General features: G+C 37.0%; 1 non-coding gene across 1 annotated transcript; it reads right to left on the minus strand.

The window, feature by feature from the left end:
• Window positions 1–208: 208 nt before the first annotated feature.
• Window positions 209–284, minus strand: TRNAD-GUC (transfer RNA aspartic acid (anticodon GUC)). The gene has a single exon. It is a non-coding gene; the product is annotated as a tRNA-Asp (tRNA).
• Window positions 285–21055: the final 20771 nt, after the last annotated feature.

The raw sequence follows: 21055 nt of genomic DNA on the forward strand, positions 1-21055 counted from the left end.
ACCCACCAGGGGGCGATGCTCTGCCCATCCTGGGCATCGCTCTGTTGCAACCAGAGCCATTCTAGTGCCTGAGGCAGAGGCCACAGAGCCATCCTCAGGGCCCGGGCCAACTTTGCTCCAATGGAGCCTTGGCTGCGGGAGGAAAAGAGAGAGACAGAGAGGAAGGAGAGGGGGAGGGGTGGAGAAGCAGATGGGTGCTTCTCCTGTGTGCCCTGGCCAGGAATTGAACCCGGGACTCCTGCATGACAGGCCGATGCTCTACCACTGAGCCAACCGGCCAGGGCCTGACTTTTTTTTAAATGGCAGTTCTTTCCAAATGGTATGGTAATATCTATTTCAGGTTGTATTTTATATTTTAAAATTTTTTATTGGATCATAATCTGGATTTGGAATGTAAAAATTATTGCATTTTGAATTGGAAGTTCTTTTATTTGTTTTGATAACAAAATACAACATTACATTTTCTCAGTAGTCTAAGGACATACCAAACAATGTATTTTTAAATACCTGGAATACATAAATAGGTCTTAAATTGTATCATCATTTCCTTTCTGATTTTTTTAATCCCATTTAAAAAGTATATGAAAAATTTCAGTATACTATTATTTTTATTATGATCTCCTTTCATTTTAATACTTTAAAGTTTTATCATTTAGTTTTTCTTTCTAGATTACTGTTTTCTTTGAAATTATTATTATTTTTTTAAATCTTATTTTTATTTAAATGCAGTGACATTGATAAATCAGGGTACATATGTTCCCAGAAAACATCTCCAGATTATTTTGACCTTTGATTATGCTGCATACCCCTCTCTCAAAGTCAAGTTGTCCTCCGTCACCTTCTATCTGGTTTTCTTTGTGCCCCTACCCTCCCCCCACTCCCTGTTACCATGACATTCTTGTCCATGTCTCTGAGTCTCATTTTTATGTCCCATCTATGCATGGGTTGATATAGTTTCTTAGTTTTTTCTGATTTACTTATTTCACTCCGTATAATGTTCTCAAGGTCCATCCATGTTATTATAAATGATCCGATGTCATGATTTCTTATGGCTGAGTAGTATTCCATAGTATATATGTACCAAAGCTTTTTAATCCACTCATCCTCTGACGAACACTTGGGCTGTATCCAGATCTTCGCTATTGTGAACAATGCTGCCATAAACATGGGGGTGCATTTCTCCTTCTGGAACCATTCTATGGTGTCCTTGGGGTATATTCTTAAAAGTGGGATGGCTGGGTCAAAAGGCAGTTCAATTTTCAATTTTTTGAGGAATCTCCATACTGTTTTCCACAGAGGCTGCACCAGTCTGCATTCCCACCAGCAATGCAGGTGGGTTCCCTTTTCTCCACATCCTCGCCAGCACTTATTCTGTGTTGTTTTGTTGATGAGCGCCATTCTAACCGGTGTGAGGTGATATCTCATTGTGGTTTTAATTTGCATTTCTCTAATGATTAGTGATGTTGAGCATTTTTTCATATGCCTATTGGCCATCTGTATATTCTCTTTGGAGAAGTGTCTATACATTTCTTTTGCCCATTTTTGGATTGGATTGTTTGTCTTTCTGGTGCTAAGATTTACAAGTTCTTTATAAATTTTGGTTATTAACCCCTTATCAGACATACTGTCAAATATGTTCTCCCATTGTGTACTTTGTCTCTTTATTTTGTTCTTATTGTCTTTGGCTGTGCAAAAGCTTTTTAGTTTGATATAGTCCCATTTGTTTATTCTGTTCTTTATTTCACTTGTCTGTGGAGATAAATCAGCAAATATATCGCTGCGGGAGATGTTGGAGAGCTTACTGCCTATGTTTTCTTCTAAGATGCTTATGGTTTTATGGCTTATATTTAAGTCTTTTATCCATTTTGAGTTTACTTTTGTGAATGGTGTAAGTTGTTGGTCTAGTTTCATATTTTTGCAGGTAGCTGTCCAAATTTCCCAACACCATTTGTTGAAGAGGCTGTCTTTACTCCACTGTATGCTCTTACCTCCTTTGTCAAATATCAGTTGTCCATAGCTGTGGGGTTATTTCTGGGTTCTCAGTTCTGTTCCATTGATCTATGTGCCTGTGCTTATGCGAGTACCAAGCTGTTTTGAGTTCAATGGACTTGTAGTATAGCCTGATATCAGGAAGTGTGATACCTCCCCTTTTATTCTTCTTTTTTAAGATTGCTGAGGCTATTCGTGTTCTCTTTTGGTTCCATATAAATTTTTGGAATATGTGATCTAGATCTTTAAAGTATGTCATTGGTATTTTAATTGGTATTGTATTGAATTTATAAATTACTTTCGGAAATATAGACATTTTAATGATGTTTATTCTTCCTAATCATGAGCATGGTATATGCTTTCATTGTTTGTATCTTCCTTGATTTCTTTTATCAATGTTTTATAATTTTCTGAGTACAAGTCTTTAGTCTCCTTGGTTAAATGTACTCCTAGGTACTTTATTTTTTTGGTTGTAATAGTGAAGGGGATTGTTTCCTTAATTTCTCTTTCTGACAGTTCATTGTTGGTGTATAAAAATGCCTCTGATTTCTGAGTATTAATTTTATATCCTGCCATCTTGTTGAATTCATTTATCAGGTCCAGTAGTTTTTTGACTGAGACTTTAGGATTTTCTATATACAATATCATATCATCTGCAAATAATGATAGCTTTACTTCTTCTTTTCCAACTTGAATGCATTTTATTTCTTCTTCTTGTCTGATTGCTGGGGCTAGGACTTCCAAAACTATGTTGAATAAGAGTGGTGAAAGGGGACACCCCTGCCTTGTTTCTGATCTTAAGGGGATTGTTTTAATTTTTGTCCATTGAGTATGATGTTGGCTGTGGGTTTGTGATAGATGGCTTTTATCATGTTGAGGTCTGTTCCCTGTATTCCCACTTTGCTGAGAGTTTTGATCATGAATGGGTGCTGGATTTATTCAAATGCTTTTTCTGCATCTATTGAAATTATGTGGTTTTTCTCCTTCCTTTTGTTTATGTGATGAATAACATTGATAGATTTATGAATATTGTACCATCCTTGCCTCCCCAGAAAAAATCCCACTTGTGTATGATTTTTTCCATATATTGTTGGATTTGGTTTGCTAATATTTTGTTGAGGATTTTAGCATCTATATTCATCAGAGATATTGGCCTATAATTTTCTTTATTTGTGTTGTCTTTGCCTGGTTTTGGAATCAGAATTATGCTCGCCTCATAAAAGGAGCTTGGAAGTCTTCCTTCCTCTTGAATTTTTTGAAATAGCTTGAGAAGGATAGGAGTTAGTTCTTCTTTGAATAGTTGGTAGAATTCACTTGTGAAGCCATATGGCCGAGGACTTTTCTTTGTTGGGAGTTTTGTGATAAGTGTTTTGATCTCATTTGGTGTAATTGGTCTGGTTAGGTTTTCTGTTTCTACCAGATTGATTTTTGGAAGATTGTATGTTTCAAGGAATTTGTCCATTTCATCTACGTTGTCTAGTTTTTTGGCATACAGTTCTTCATAGTATTTTCTTACAATCCTTTGTATTTCTGTTGTGTCAGTTATTATTTCTCCCCTCTCATTTCTAATTTTATTTATTTGAGTCCTCTCTCTCTTTTTCTTGGTGAGTCTAGTTAAAGTTTCATCAATCTTGTTTACCTTTACAAAAAACCAGCTCCTAGTTTCATTGATCCTCTGTATTGTTTCTTTAGTCTCTATGTCATTTATTTCTGCTCTGATCTTTATTATTTCCTTCCTTCTACTACATTTAGGCTTTACTTGCTGTTCTTTTTCTAGTTTTTTTAGATGCAAGGTTAAGTTGTTTATTTGAGCTTTTTCTAGCTTCTTAAAATGTGCCTGTAGTGCTATGAACTTCCCTCTCAGTACTGCTTTTGCTGTGTCTCATAAATTTTGAGTTGTTGTATGCTCATTATCATTTGTTTTTCGGAATTTTTTTATTTTTTCTTTGATCTCATCTTAATCCATTCATTTTTAACAACCTGCTATTTAGTTTCCATGTATTTGAGAATTTTTGAATTTTTCTGTTGTGGTTGATTTCTAGTTTCATGCCATTGTGATAAGAGAAAGTGTTCGATATGATTACAATCTTCTTAAATTTGTTGAGACCACTTTTGTGCCCTAACATGTGGTCTATCCTAGAGAATGTACTATGAGCACTTGAAAAGAATGTATATTCTGCTGCTTTATGGTGAAAGGTTCTGTAGATATCTATTAAATCGAGTTGGTCTAGTATGTCCTTTAAGTCTGCTGTTCCTTTTTATATTTCTTTCTTGAGGATTTATCTAGTGATGTTAGTGGGGTATTAAAATCCCCTACTATTATAAAGTTGCTGTTGATCTCGCTCTTTATACCCATCAAAGTCTGCTTTATATATTTAGGTGCTCCTATATTAGGTGTGTATATATTTATAATAGTTATATTTTCCTGTTGGGTTGGTCTCTTTATCATTATGTAGTGGCCTTCTTTATCTCTTACTATATTCTTTGTTTTAAAGTCCATTTTGTCTGATATAAATATTGCTACCTTACCCTTTTTTTCATTTCCATTTGCATGAAATGGTTTTTTCATCCTTTTACCTTCAACCTATGTGCATCTTTTGTTTTAAGGTGTGTCTCTTGTAGACACCATATGTAAGGGTCCTGTTTTCTTATCCATGCAGCTACCCTATGTCTTTTGATTGGATCTTTTAATCCATTTACATTTAAGGTTATTATTGACATGTAGTAGTTTATTGCCATTTTATTCTTTAAAGCTGTATTCCTCTTTTGCTATATTCTTTTCCCACTTTGATCTGTTTACACCATGCCCCTTAACATTTCCTGCAGCATTGGTTTGGTTGTAATGAATTCCTTGAGGGTTTTTTTTGTCTTGGAAACTTTTTATTTGTCCTTCAATTTTAAATGATACCTCTACTGGATAAAGTAGTCTTGGTTGTAGGTTCTTGTTCTGCATTACTTTGAATATTTCTTGCCATTCCCTTCTGGCCTCAAGTGTTTCTGTTGAGAAGTCTGATGTCATCCTTATGGAGGCTCCTTGTAGGTGATAGCCTTTTTTTTTTCTTACAGCTTTTAATATTTCCTCTTTATCACTTAGCTTTGGTATTTTAATTATGATGTGTCTTGTTGTAGGTTTCTATTTAGTGGAGTTCTCTTTGCTTCTTGAATTTGTGAGAGTTTCTCCTGCATTAATTTAGGGAAGTTTTCAGCTATGATATGATTGAATAAAGCCTCTATCTCTTGTTCTTTTTCTTCTTCTTCATGAACCCCTATGATGCGGATGTTATTTCTCTTTATGTTGTCACAGAGCTCTCTAAGAGTTTCCTCTGACTTTTTGAGTCTCTTTTCTTTTTTCTTCTCTGCTTTCATGCCTTCATTCTAGTTGTCTCCAACTCGCTGATTTGATCCTCAGCTCTCTCCATCCTGTTTTTAATTCCTTCCATTGGGGTCTTCATTTCTGATATTGTATTTGTCATCTCTGACTGATTCTTTTTTAATATTTCAATATCCTTTTTTATACTTGCTATTTCTTTAGGTGTTCACGATGACCATCCATTCTTGTTCTAAGATCCCTAAGCATCCTTACAATCATTATTTTTAACTTCGCATCCGGATGTTTGATTATTTCCATATCACTCAGTTCATCTACTTAAGGTCTCTCTTGTGGTTGCATTTGGATTGCACTTCTTTGTCTTCTCATTGTGTCTGGGTGTCTGGGTGTTTTCTTTGTAGAGCTGGTTGGGTCTAGGCTTGGTGTTGTCTTCCTCCAGTTTTTACTTGTGTTGTTTCTAGGTCTTCTTGGGTTGGCATCAGCTATTATTTGTAATCCACTTTAGGATTTGGGCCGCTTTGTAGTCTTGATTTGTTTGTTTTCTTAACAGGTGATTGTCTTGTTTGCTGATCTCAGCAGGGGGATTATTTGAAACTTTATCCAGGAATGCGGTGGGTGTGACCTCAGGCTCTGAAGTCCTCTTCTGCCAGTTAATCTCTCTGGGGGCGGGTTGCTTTCTCAGCTTTAGTAGGGGGAGTTGTATCTCAGATCTCCATGGAGACCTGAATTACTGCCCCTCCTCCCCACTTCTTGTTTTCAGCTGTGTCTTGTTGCGCTGATTGGAGCTGGAGAGATGTCTGTATCTCTGTGACCTGGAAGTACTTTTGTATTTTGCTTGTGGAAAGATCAGCTCCTCCCCCGGTTATGGCCGCCTCCAGCACTGAATGAGACAGCTTTTTATGTCATCACCTATATTACTCTCCCCCTCACTATCTGTCTCTCTCTCCTTTCTTTTTGGAAGATAAGCGGGCCCTTTCAACACACCTCGTTCCCTGGTCACCAGGCAAGTGGCTGTGAGCAGTATTTACTGCTCTTTTCCTTGAAGTGATAGCCCAGCCTCACCCCCCCCCCCATTCCTGTAAGCACGGGAGATTCAGGCACTCGCTACCAGGTTTGTTGTGGCTTCTTCTTTGCTCCTTGGTTTTTGAAAGCTGTTCTTGTAATCCAGATTTGGTTTTTCACGCTGATTGTTCATAAATTAGTTTATAATCCAGTTTGTTGGTGTGAGCTGGAAGTCTGTGCATCTGCCTACTCCACTGCCATCTTCAGGTCTCTCTTTGAAATTATTTTTATATGTTTTTTTCTTCATCATAGTAATGGTATTTTGTTTTTGTTACATTAAACATTTGTTGTATATTTATACTGATATCTGCAATCTCTGCTGTACTTCTCCCCCCCATAGTTTATCACTTGGGTTGGTTTGATTATTCATGTGTGTGGGTTTTCTTGCTTTTACTGTTTTAAAAATGTTACTCCATTAATCTCTGGTTTTCATAGGTTCTGATGATAGGTCATTGTTATATTTGTTCCTTTATATGTAATGCTTTTTACTTTTCTGCTTCTAAGATTCACTTTTTATTATTGGTTTTTAGTAGTTTGATTTTATGATGTGCTTTGGCATGATTTTCTTTAGAGGTATCCTCAGACATTATTGAGAGCCTCACATACCTGCATTATTGTTTTGTACAAGTTGAAAAATCAATGACCATTAAAAAAACAGTTTTCTGATTTTTTCTTTGCCTCTTCCTCTCTGGGACTTCTCCAATTACACATGCTGATGATCCTTGAACAACACAGTTTTGAATTGCATGGGTCTCTTATATGTGGATTTATTTTCAATAAATCTAGTTGGCCCTTCCTATTCACAGGTTTCATATCCATGGATTCAACCAGCTGTGGGTAGAAAATAGTTTTTCACATTTCCTTTTGAAGATGCCTAACTGTGGATTGAAAGTACTATCTTGAATCTGGTTGGTTGAATCTGAGGTTTCAAAGGGCCATAGAGTTATATATGATTTTCAACTGTGTAAGAGTTGATACCTCTAAACCTGAATTGTTCAAGGGTTGGTTGTATATTAAACCACTTGACATTGTCTCACAGGTAGTGACCTTCTATGGTTTCTTTCTCCACTCTGTATTTATGTTCATGCTTTGTTTTATGTCTTCCTTAATTTTACCAGTTTTTTCTTTATATATTTTGGAGCTGTCTTGTTAAAAGTACCATATGATTATAATTACATCTTTTTTAAAATTGACATCTTTATCATTAAAAATGTTTAGTTTTCTTTGTTAAAAACTTATCATATATCAGTACAGCTCCAGTGTAGCTACTTTTTCCATGACATTTTTTTTTTTTTGGACAGAAACAGAGAGAGAGGGTCAGAGAGAGGGACAGACAGACAAGAAGGGAGAGAGATGAGAAGCATCAATTCTTCATTGCAGTATCTTGGTTGTTCATTGATTGCTTTCTCATCTGTGCCTTAATGGGGGGAGGAGGGGGTCTACAGCAGAGCAAGTGACCCCTTGCTCTAGCCAATGACCATTGAGCTCAAGTGAGTGACCATGGGGTCATGTTTATGATTCCATGCTCAAGCAGGCGACCTCACGCTCAAGCAGGTGAGCCCACGCTCAAACTGGTGACTTTAGAGTTTTGACCTGGGTCCTTCACATCTCAGTTCAACAATCTATCCACTGCACCACCATCTGGTTTGGCTCTATGACATATACAGCTCACAAAAATTAGGGGATATTTTATAGCTTCATATTTATTTTTAAATATCCTCTAATTTTTGTGACCAGTAGATTTTTTCCATTTTTTCATCCTGCTTGTGTCTTTGATCTAAAGTATGTTTCTTGTAGAAGTGTATAATTACTATATATATATATTTTCAATCTAAGTCTTTTTTTATAAATACATTTTTATTCATTTTAATGGGGTGACATCAATAAATCAGGGTACATATATTCAAAAAAAACATGTCCAGGTTATCTTGTCATTCAGTTATGTTGCATACCCATCACCCAAAGTCAGATTGTCCTCTGTCACCTTCTATCTAGTTTTCTTTGTGCCCCTCCCCTTCCCCCTCTTTCTCTCCCTCTTTTCCTACCCCCAACCACCACACTTTCATCCATGTCTCTTAGTCTCATCCTTATGTCCCACCAATATATGGAATCATGCAGTTCCCGTTTTTTTCTGACCCACCCACCTCACTCCGTACAATGTTATCAAGATCCCATCATTTTGTTGTAAATGATCCGATGTCATCATTTTTTATGGCTGAACAGTACACCAAGGTGTACATGCACCACATCCTCTCCATCCAGTCTTCTATTTTTTTTATAGTGATTAAAGCCTTTAAAAAACTCTTGGCCAATACAGCAAGAATCCATAAAAGAGTAGTGTCCTTAACATGTTCACCAAGTCCAAGTTAGCACCATCACCATTCCAAATCCCTGAAAATGCAACACAACCCCAGTTCAGTCCATGAGAAGCTATCACAAGGAGCAGGAGTCCAGGAAAATTACACATCCAGGAAAAGTCCACATGGCACTGGAATTGTTATCACATTTCTATACTTTGCAGCTCACGTCCAAGTCCCAATGACCACTGCTTCTAACTGGTAATGATTCAGGTAGGCTGGAAAAGCCATCTGCAGCATGTGTGGAGATGAAGCTTCTGTTCTTTTCTGCCTGGAGAGATGAGACCAGGTTGCTTTTCCCTGGAGCTCTGCGACTGTGGCGTGGTGAAGAGAACCTTGGGATACACTAAGCTGGGTGGCAAAGGTAGATTCATAATAGAAGTTGGCAAAAGGGGGAAAGAGAGCTCTAAATTAGGAGTAGGTCCCAGCCTGAAATATGAGTGGGGCATTGAGGTAGGAGGAATAAAGGGAACACTATATATTAAACAAAGCAGCAAAAAATAGGGCTATCAACACCCACAACAGAGATCTTCGAGAGAAGAATAAAAACCTGACAATATAAAAACCTGGCAATATATAGTTAAGTGGCCCTTGTGCAAATGAGATCAGTTTACCTGCTTCTTGGAATAAATACCCTAGGCTCATCCACAATGTCATAGATGGGGCCGACGGCCCTGGGCACCTTTAGCCTTTAGTGGCAAACCCCACTGACGCATTCTGGGCAAGGTTAGGTCATAGGTGGCTGGAGCAGGGCTGGAAGAGACTGAATCCTCCCTTAAAGGTGCAAGGGGGAAGCCTACCTTCCAGTGTTCCTTTTTCCTCACAGCAAAGGCATGTAAGTCTGGCAGGCTTTAGCTCAATGACCTTCCTTTCCACTATTGAAGCAGGACCCAGATGGCCTCCTATGAGACACCTTTTGGGCATTGGAGCCTTTAAGGGCATATCCTAAAAGCTGGTAGTTCACCTGATCTTTATTGGGATTTTCTGCCTCTTGGTATCTTAAAAACCATGCTCAGAATATCTCGCTGAGGGGTTTGAGTATCCCCATCCGCCTATATAAAACTTTCCCATATATCTGGAGCTATTTGGAAAAAGACAAAACAGTGTTATTAGCTAGATCAAATAAAAGAAGGTAGAAGTTTGCAGGAGAAAAGGATTTGGCATCTCCTGTTCATCAGCATTCAAAAGAAATTTAAAATTTTTTTAAGTAAAAAGCATGATTTGGTAGACCCGTAGGAGTTCCAGTATATGACTCCCCCCTTTTAATTTTTTTTTAATTGACTTTAAAATATTTTCTGGGTATACTTTAATAATACCTTGACTTTAAGGATTGTAAGAAATACCCATAATTCAAAAGGTTTGACAAAATACAGTAAATGCTTTTGCTACATATGCAGGAGCATTGTCAGTTTAACCAGTTTAGTAAATCCAATAATAGAAAAATGCATACAGAGAATGAGCTATAACATGCTTAGCAGTCTCTCCTGTTCTGACAGAGGTTACTATAAATCCAGAATAGGTATCCACTGTAACGTGGACATAGGACTGTTTGCCAAATGAAGGTATATGAGTAACATCCATTTGCCAAGGTTGTCCTGGTAGGGGTCCTTGAGGGTTAACTCCCAATGAAGGGACAGATTGTAGTATAGGACCCCTTGGACAGGATTTCCCAATCTGCCATGCTGCTTCCCGAGAAAGTTGAAAATGTTTACACAGGGCTGCAGCGTTCTGGTGATGAATAGTATGAAACTGAATTGCTCGATCTGTTATGGTTGCTCCAAATAATTTTTTTTTTTTGCATAACTTGATCAACAAGGGCACTTTCTTGTGCTAAAGCTCCAGGGAGCATGGAGTGAGCTCAAGTATGTCCTATAAAATATGGAGCTCTATGTTGACATACAAGTCTTTGAAATCCCCAATCAAGCATTTGAGTACTGACTAAACCATTAGGACTGACAAACAATGCTCCTGTATTTTTCAAAATATCTCTACCCCACAAATTAACTGGCCATCCAGGGAGCACAAAAGGCTTAAAAAATTCAGAATGACCTTCTTAATCTTCCCAATGTAGAAAACTAGAACTTTGTTGAGGGGATTTACTCTGCCATATACCTTGTAATTCTGTGGCTGCTGCATGAGTGGGCCCAGAAGGAGGCCAGTGTAGCTTAGCAATAACAGATACATCAGCTCCAGTATCTAAAATTCCTCTAAATTTATGCCCATGTATTGTTAGTTCCATTTCAGGGCATTCCTGACCTATTTTTTAAAATCCAATTGGCAAAATCAGAGGAGCAAAATCACCAATTTTCTTGGGGCCCCTTTTGCAGGATGTGGCCTGAGAAGCAGAATTAGCATCCTTATACTATTCTTCTAACTGCCTGTATTAGCCGTGAGACAATTTTTTAAAAATTTATTTTAGTGGGGTGACACTGATAAAATTGTCTTTCATCACCTTCTAACTGGTTTTCTTTGTGGCCCTAACCTCCCCCAACCCCCTCCCTCTCCTCCTCCCCACCCTGTAACCCCAACACTGTTGTCCATGTCTCTGAGTATCATTCTTATGTCCCACCTATGTATGGAATCATACAGTTCTTAGTTTTTTTCTGATTTATTTATTTCACTCAGTATAATATTATCAAGTTCCATCCATGTTGTAAAAGATCCGATGTCATCATTTCTTATGGCTGAGTATTATTCCATAGTATATATATATATATATATATATATATATATATATATATATATATATATATATATACCAAAGCTTTTCAATCCACTTTTCCTCTGATGGACACTTGGGCTGTTTCCAGATCTTTGCTATTGTGAACAATGTTGCCATAAACATGGGGGTGCATTTCTTCTTTAAACAGTGCTATGGTGTTTTGGGGGTATATTCCTAACAGTGGTATAGCTGAGTCAAAAGGCAGTTTGATTTTTAATTTCTTGAGGAATCTCTATACTGTTCTCCACAGTGGCTGCACCAGTATGCATTCCCACCAGTAGTACAGGAGGGTTCCCTTTTCTCCACGTCCTCGCCAGCACTTATTCTGTGTTGTTTTGTTGATGAGCGCCATTCTGACTGGTGTGAGGTGATATCTCATTGTGGTTTTAATTTGCATTTCTCTAATGATTAGTGGTGTTGAGCATTTTTTCATATGTCTATTGGCCATCTGTATGTCCTCTTTGGAAAAGTGTCTATTCATTTCTTTTGCCCATTTTTGGATTGGATTGTTTGTCTTTCTGGTATTAAGTTTTACAAGTTATTTATAAATTTTGGTTATTAATCCTTTATCAGACACATTGTCAAATATATCCTTCCATTGTGTAATTTGTCTTTTTATTCTGTTCTTATTGTCTTTAGCTGTGCAAAAGCTTTTTAGTTTGATAAAGTCCCATTTGTTTTTCCTGTCTTTTATTTCACTTGCCTGTGGAGACAAATCGGCAAATATATTGCTGCGAGAGATGTCAGAGAGCTTACTGTCTATGTTTTCTTCTAAGATGCTTATGGTTTTATGGCTTACATTTAAGTCTTTTATCCATTTTGAGTTTATTTTTGTGAATGGTGTAAATTGGTGGTCTAGTTTCATTTTTTTTTCAGGTAGCTGTCCAATTTTCCCAACACCATTTGTTGAAGAGACTGTCTTTACTCCAATGTATGCTCTTACCTCCTTTGTCAAATATCAGTTGTCCATAAAAGTGTGGTTTTTTTCTGGGTTCTCAGTTCTGTTTCATTGATCTATATGTCTGTTCTTATGCCAGTACCAGGCTGTTTTGAGTACAATGGCCTTATAATATAACTTGATATCCGGAATTGTGATACCTCCCACTTTATTCTTCCTTTTCAAGATTGCTGAGGCTATTTGTGTTCTCTTTTGGTTCCATATAAATTTTTGGAATATGTGTTCTATATCTTTGAAGTAAGTCATTGGTATTTTAATTGGTATTGCATTGAATTTATAAATTGCTTTGGGTAATATAGACATTTTAATGATGTTTATTCTTCCTAACCATGAGCAAGGTATATGCCTCCACTTGATTGTATCTTCCCTGATTTCTTTTATCAATGTTTTATAATTTTCTGAGTACAAGTCTTTAATCTCCCTGGTTAAATTTATTCCTAGTTATGTTATTTTTTTGGTTGCAATGGTAAAAGGGATTGAGTCCTTAATTTCTCTTTTTTACAGTTTATTGTTGGCATATAAAAATGCCTCTGATTTCTGAGTATTAATTTTATATCCTGCCACATTGCTGAATTTATTTATCAGGTCTAGTAGTTTTTTGAGTGCGACTTTAGGGTTTTTTATATACAATATCATATCATCTGCAAATAATGATAGTTTTACTTCTTTTCCAATTTTAATGCCTTTTATTTCTTTTTCTTGTCTGATTGCTGTGGCTAGGACTTCCGGAAGTATGTTGAATAAGAGTCATGAAAGGGGGCACCCTTGCCTTGTTCCTGATCTTAAGGGAGTTGCTTTTAATTTTTGCCTATTGACAATGATGTTGGCTGTAGTTTTATCATAGATGGCCTTTATCAAGTTGAGGGAAGTTCCCTGTATTCCCACTTTGCTGAGAGTTTTGATCATGAATGGGTGCTGTATTTAATCAAATGCTCTTTCTGCATCTATTGAAATTATCATGTGGTTTTTCTCCTTCCTTTTGTTTATGAGATGAATCACATTGATTGATTTCCAAATATTGTACCAGTCTTGCCTCCCAAGAATAAATTCCACTTGATCCTGGTGTATGATTTTTTTCATATATTGCTGTATCCAGTTTGCTAATATTTTGTTGAGGATTTTAGCATCTAAATTCATCAGGGATATTGACCTATAGTGTTTTTTTTTGTGTGTGTGTTGTCTTTGCCTGGTTTTGGAATCAGAATTATGCTCGCCTCATAAAAGGAGCTTGGAAGTCTTCCTTCCTCTTGAATTTTTTGAAATATAATAGCTTGAGAAGGATAGGAGTTAATTCTTCTTTGAATATTTGGTAGAATTCACTTGTGAAGCCATCAGGCCCAGGACTTTTCTTTTTTGGGAGTTTTTGATAACTGTTTCAATCTCATTTGTTGTAATTGATCTGTTTAAGTTTTCTGATTCTTCCAGATTAATTTTTGGAAGAGTATATGTTTCAAGAAATTTGTCCATTTCATCTAGGTTGTCTAGTTTATTGGCGTACAGTTCTTCATAGTATTTTCTTACAATATTTTGTATTTCTGTTGTGTCAGTTGTTATTTCTCCACTCTCGTTTCTGATTTTATTTATTTGAGTCCTCTCTTTTTTTCTTGGTGAGTCTGGTTAAAGGTTCATCAATCCTGTTTACCTTTTCAAAGAACCAGCTCCTGGTTTCATTGATCCTCTATATTGTTTCTTTAGCCTCTGTGTCATTTATTTCTGCTCTGATCATTATTATTTCCTTCCTTCTACTAGCTCTGGACTTTACTTGCTGTTAATTTTCTAGTTCTTTTAGATGTAGGTTCAAATTTTTTGTTTGAGCTTTTTCTAGCTTCTTGAGGTATGCCTGTAATGCTATGAACTTTCTCTCAGGACTGCTTTTGCTGTGTCCCATAAATTTTGAGTTGATGTATGCTCATTATCATTTGTTTTTAGAAATTTTTTTATTTCTTCTTTGATCTCATTGTTTACCCATTTGTTATTTAATAACATGCTTTTTAGTTTTCAAGTGTTTGAGTATTTTTCAGTTTTTCTTTTGTGGTTGATGTCTAGTTTCATGCCATTGTGATCAGAGAAAGTGCTCGATATGATTTCAATCTTCTTAAATTTGCTGAGACTGCTTTTGTGCCCTACATGTGGTCTATTCTATAGAATTTATCATGAGCGCTTGAAAAGAATGTATATTCTGCTCTTTTAGGGGAAAGGTTCTGAAGATATCTATTAAATCGAGTTGATCTAGTGTGTCCATTAAGTCTGCTGTTTCTTTGTTAATTTTCTTTCTTGAGGATCTATCTAGTCATGTTAGTGGGGTATTGAAATCTCTTACTATTTAGTATTGCTGTTGATCTCGCCCTTTAAATCCATCAAAGTCTGCTTTATATATTTAGGTGCTCCTATATTAGGTGCATATATATTTATAATTGTTATATCTTCCTGTTGGATTGCTCCCTTTATCATTTTGTAGTCACCTTCTTTATCTCTAACTATAGTCTTTGTTTTTAAGTCCATTTTGTCTGATATAAGTATTGCTACCCCAGCTTTTTTAAAAATTCCATTTGCCTTAAGTATATTTTTTCATCCTTTTATCTTCAGTTTTGGTGAATCTTTTGATTTAAGATGTGTCTCTTGTACACAGCATATGTATGGGTCCTGTTTTCTTATCCATGCAGCTACCCTATGTCTTTTGATTTGATCATTTAATCCATTTACATTTAAGGTTATTATTGATATGTAATTTTTTATTGCCATTTTATTCTTTAAAACTGTATACCTCTTTTGCTATATATTTTTTTCTCCTTTAATTTGTTTACAACAGGTCCCTTAGTATTTCTTGCAGCCTTGGTTTGGTTGTAGTAAATTCCTTGAATGTTTTTTTTGTCTGGAAAGCTTTTTATTTCTCCTTCAGTTTTAAATAATAGCCTTGCTGGATAAAGTAGTCTTGGTTGTAGGCTCTTGTTCTGCATTACTTTGAATATTTCTTGCCATTCCCTTCTGGCCTCAAATGTTTCTGTTGAGAAGTCAGAAGTCATCCTTATGGGGGCTCCTTTGTAGGTGATAGTCTTTTCTTATCTAGCAGCTTTTAATATTTTCTCTTTATCACTTAGCTTTTGTGTTTTAATTATGATATGTCTTGGTGTTGCTTTCTTTGGGTTTCTCTTTAATGGAGTTCTCTGTGCTGCTTGTACTTGTGAGATGTTTTCCTGTCTTAATTGAGGGAAGTTTTCAGCTATGATATGCTTGAACAAAGTCTCTATCCCTTGTTCTTTTCTTTGTTCTTCAGGAACCGCTATGATGCAGATGTTACTTCTATTCATGTTGTCACAGAGCTCTCTTAGCGTTTCCTCAGTCTTTTTGAGTCTCTTTTTTTTTTCTGCTCTGCCTCCGTACTTTTATTTATTGTGTCCTCTAACTCACTGATTCAATTCTCTGCTTCATCCATTCTGCTTTTAATTCCTTCCATTGTGTTCTTTATTTCAGATATTGTATTTGTCATTTCTGACTGATTCTTTTTTATTATTTCAATATCCTTTTTTATATTTGCTATATCTTTATTTAGGTGTTTGTAATGACCATCTATTGTTGTTCTAATATCTTTGAGCATCCTAACAATTGTTATTTTAAACTCTGCATCTGGTAATTTGGTTATATCTGATTCATTCAGGTCCTTTTCTGGGGATTCCTCTTGGTTCATTTGTGTTGCATTTCTCTGCCTTCACATTTTCTCTGTGTAAAGGATGGCTTTGGCCTCTGGAGTCCACTGGGTATGACCTCCATTTCCTAGGTTTGGTCTGACTGCAGGCCCGCCACCCCCTCTTCTGTTGCTGCCTAGGGCTTTTGGGTTTGGTCATTGCCAGTGCCTGCCCACTGGGGCTGTTGCTGTGGTTTCCACCTTTTCTTCACGGGGAGCGGCTGTGGTCACGTGCTCGGGTGTACAAGCCTTGGTGGCCTTGTCCTTTGCACTGCCCTTGTGGGTGGCGTTATGCTTGGCCCTGAGGGCAGTGGCAAGCACCTTTGCTCAGCTGCGGGTCTCTGCCTGTTTTTGAGCTCTTGCCTTGCCCTTGCAGGAGGAGACCGCTTGTGGAATGGTTGCTAGCCTTGGCTCCACAGGTCAGGTGGGAATGCATGCCCATGTTCAGTAGTGGGACTCTGCCTGTTCTGGGTTTTGGATCCCCCCCAAGGAGGAGCCCCCTCCCAAGTCAGGCCACAAGCCTCAGTTCCACGTGCGGGGCAAGGTTGTTCTCCTTTGCCCTTGCTCAAGGGCTGGTCTCCACCCCTTCTGGGTTTCACACCCTTCCCCCCACAGGCTGGATTGCAGGTGGCCCTCAGCTGGGCTTGATCGATTTTGCATGCTCCCTCCTCCCCAGCCGGGCAAGACTGAGCTCACACCTGAGCCCAGTGATAGCCAGCTTCTGCCTCTGCCAACAGAACTGTGCCTCCACGTCCTGCTGCCGCCCACCCTCATGCAAACCCTCAGCTGTGTGGGGTGTGGGTGCTGCAGCTCAGACCCTAAGACTCACTACTGTAGACCCGAAAGCTCCCTCCTTCTAAGTGACTCTGCTCGGAGTGCATCAGGAGAGCTTGTTTGGCTGGTGTCTTGCTTCCCTTTGCTGGCATTGTTGTTCTGTTTGGCTGGTGTCTTGCTTCCCTTTGCTGGTATTGCTGTTTCCAGGGGGAAAATTCACTTCAGATTTGGGGAGTGACTCGTCCCAGGGGCTAGGGTGGCTGTCTCTCAAAATGATTCTCCCTGTGCCTCCTAGATTATACTCTCTTCCTGCTGCTCTGGTCCTCTCTTCTCTCCCCATCCCCTGGAGCCCCGGGTGAGTGGTTGTGAAAGAGGTGTTCTGCATGGTCCCTTTAAGAAGAATCCTGAGTCTGAGAAATGAGTCTCTCACAAACAGTATCCTGTTTTGTTTCTAGCTAAATACTGCCCATATGCCTCTTCTAGGCTCTGTGGCTGAAGGCTGGGGCTTTGTTCCTGGGACTCAGGACCTTCCCCTTTCTGTTGAACTCACTTCCCACCACGCGAGTCTCTCCCAGCTGCCATTTCCTTCGGAGAGCTGGGCAGCCCTCTCTGCATTTCTGCTTTTCCTACCAGTCTCAGTGTGGCTTCTTCAGTGTTCTTTGGTTGAAGAATCCTCTTAGTTTAGTCCAAAGTTGGTTTTTCCAGATGATAGTTCTTAAAATTAGTTTGTAATCCACTTTGGTTCTGGGAAGTGTTTGTTGGTACGTCTGCCTACTCCAGTGCCATCTTGTCTTCCTCGAATATATTTTTTATACTTAGTCTGGCAACTTCTGACTTTTGATAAGAGTGTTTAATTTATTTTTTTACATTTTTTATTATTAATTTTAATTGTTTAATTGTTGTAAACAGATCAAAGTGGGAAAAGAATATAGCAAAAGAGGAATACAACTTTAAAGAATAAAATGGCTATAAACAACTGCATATCAATAATAATCTTAAATGTAAATGGATTAAATGATCCAATCAAAAGACATAGGGTAGGTGCATGGATAAGAATACGACCTGTACATATGCTGTCTACAAGAGACACACCTTAAAACAAAAGATGCACATAGGTTGAAGGTAAAAGGATGGAAAAAAATATTTCATGCAAATGGAAATGAAAAAAAAGCTGGGGTAGCAATACTTATATCAGACAAAATGGACTTTGAAACAAAGATATAGTAAGAGATAAAGAAGGCCACTACATAATGATAAAGGGAGCAATTGAACAGGAAGATATAACTATTATAAATATCTACGCACCTAATATAGGAGCACCTAAATATATAAAGCAGACTTTCTTTGATGGATATAAAGGGCAAGATCAACAGCAATATTATAATTGTAGGAGATTTCAATACCCCACTAACATCACTAGATAGATCCTCAAGAAAGAAAATTAACAAAGAAACAGCAGACTTAAAGGACACACTTGATCAACTTGATTTAGTAGATATCTTCAGAACCTTTCACCCTAAAGCAGCAGAATATACATTCTTTTCAAGTGCTTATGGTACGTTCTCTAGGATAGACCACATGTTAGGGCACAAAAGCGGTCTCAACAAATTTAAGAAGATTGAAATCATATCAAGCGCTTTCTCTGATCACATTGGCATGAAACTAGAAATCAACCACAACAAAAACACTAAAAAATTTTCAAACACATGGAAACTAAATAGCAGGTTGTTAAATAATGAATGGATTAAGAATGAGATCAAAGAAAAAATAAAAAATTTCTAGAAACAGATGATAATGAGCATACAACAACTTAAAATTTATGGGACACAGCAAAAGCAGTACTTAGAGGGAAATTCATAGCACTACAGGCACACTTTAAGAAGCTAGAAAAAGCTCAAATAAACAACTTAACCCTGCATCTAAAAGAACTAGAAAAAGAACAGCAAGTAAAGCCCAAGTGTAGGAGAAGGAAGGAAATAATAAAGATCAGAGCAGAAATAAATGACATAGAAAATAAGGAAATGATACAGAGGATCAATAAAACTAGGAGCTGGTTCTTTAAAAAGGTAAACAAGATCAATGAACCTTTGACCAGACTCACCAAGAAAAAAAGAGAGAGGACTCAAATAAATAAAATTAGAAATAAAAGTGGAGGAGTACACTGACACAACAGAAATAGAAAATATTGTAAGAAAATATTATGAAGAGCTGTATGACAAAGAAACTAGACAACCTAGATGAAATGGAAAAATTCCTTGAAACATATACTCTTCCAAAAATCAATCTGGAAGAATCAGAAAACCTAAACAGACTGATTACACCAAATGAAATCAAAACAGTTATCAAAACCTCCCAACAAAGAAAAATCCTGGGCCTGATGGCTTTACAAGTGAATTCTACCCAATATTCAAAGGAGAACTAACTCCTATTCTTCTCAAGCTATTTCTAAAAATTCAAGAGGAAGGAAGACTTCCAAGCTCCTTTTATGAGGCGAGCATAATTCTGATTCCAAAACCAGGCAAAGCAACACAAAGAAAGTAAATTATAGGCCAATATCTCTGATAAATATAGATGCAAAATCCTCAACAAAATATTAGCAAACCGGATCCAACAATATATTGAAAAAATCATACACCATAATTAAGGGAATTTATTCTGGGGAGGCAAGGCTGGTACAATATTTGCAAATCAATCAGTGTGATTCATCTCATAAACAAAAAGGAGAAAAATCACATGATAATTTCAATAGATGCAGAAAAAGCATTTGATAAAATACAGTACCCATTCATGGATGCATTTAAGTTGCACCCAGGCATTTAAGTTGGAAAAAAAGAAGTAAAACTATCATTATTTAGAAATGATATGATATTGTATATAGAAAACCCTAAAGTCTCAGTCAAAAAACTACTGGACCTGATAAATGAATTCAGCACAGTGGCAGGATATAAAATTAAAACTCAGATATCAGAAAACTCATAAAATTAAAACTCTCAGCAAAGTGGAAATACAGGGAACATACCTCAACATGATAAAAGCCATCTATGACAAACCCATAGCCAACATTATACTCAATGGGCAAAAATGAAAAGCAATCCCCTTAAGATCAGGAACAAGGCAGGTGTGCCCTCTTTCACCACTCTTATTCAACAGAGTGAATAAGCAATTAGCCACAGCAATCAGACAACAAGAAGAAATAAAAGGCTATTAAGTTGGAAAAGAAGAGGTAAAACTATCATTATTTGGAGATGATATGATATTGTATATAGAAAACCCTAAAGTCTCAGTCAAAAAACTACTGGACCTGATAAATGAATTCAGCAAAGTGGCAGTATATAAAATTAAAACTCAGAAATCAGATGTATTTTTGTACATTAACAATGAACAGTCAGAAAAAGAAATTAAAGAAACAATCCCCTTCACTATTACAGCCAAAAAAATAAAGTACCTAGGAGTTAATTTAACCAAGGAGACTAAAGACTTGTACTCGGAGCATTATAAAACATTGATAAAAGAAATCAAGAAAGATACAAACAAGTGGAGACATATACCTTGCTCACGGTTAGGAAAAATAAACATCATTAAAATGTCTATATTACCCAAAGTAATTTATAAATTCAATGCAGTACCCATTAAAATACCAATGACATACTTTAAAGATATAGATCACATAGTCCAAAAATTTCTATGGAACCAAAAAAGGACATGAATAGCTTCAGCAATCTTAAAAAAAAAGAATAAAGTGGATGGTATCACACTTCCTGATATCAAGTTATACTACAAGGCCATTGTACTCCAAAGAGCCTGGTACTGGCATAAGAACAGGCATATCAATCAATGGAACAGAACAGAGAACCCAGAAATAAATTCACAGCTCTATGGACAACTGATATTTGACAAAGGAGGTAAGGGCATACAATGGAGTAAAGACAGCCTCTTCAACAAATGGTATTGGAAAAATTGGACAGCTACCTGCAAAAAAATGAAAATAGACTAGCAATTTACACCACTCAGAATAATAAACTCAAAATAAATAAAAGCCTTAAATTTAAGCCGTGAAACCATATGCATCTTAGAAGAAAACATAGGCAGTAAGCTTTCCGACATCTCTCGCAGTGATATATTTGCTGATTTATCTCCACAGGCAAGTGAAATAAAAGACAGGATAAACAAATGGGACTATATC

The sequence above is a fragment of the Saccopteryx leptura genome, chromosome 3 (genome assembly GCF_036850995.1).
Source record: "Saccopteryx leptura isolate mSacLep1 chromosome 3, mSacLep1_pri_phased_curated, whole genome shotgun sequence".
Classification (NCBI taxonomy): Eukaryota; Metazoa; Chordata; class Mammalia; order Chiroptera; family Emballonuridae; genus Saccopteryx; species Saccopteryx leptura.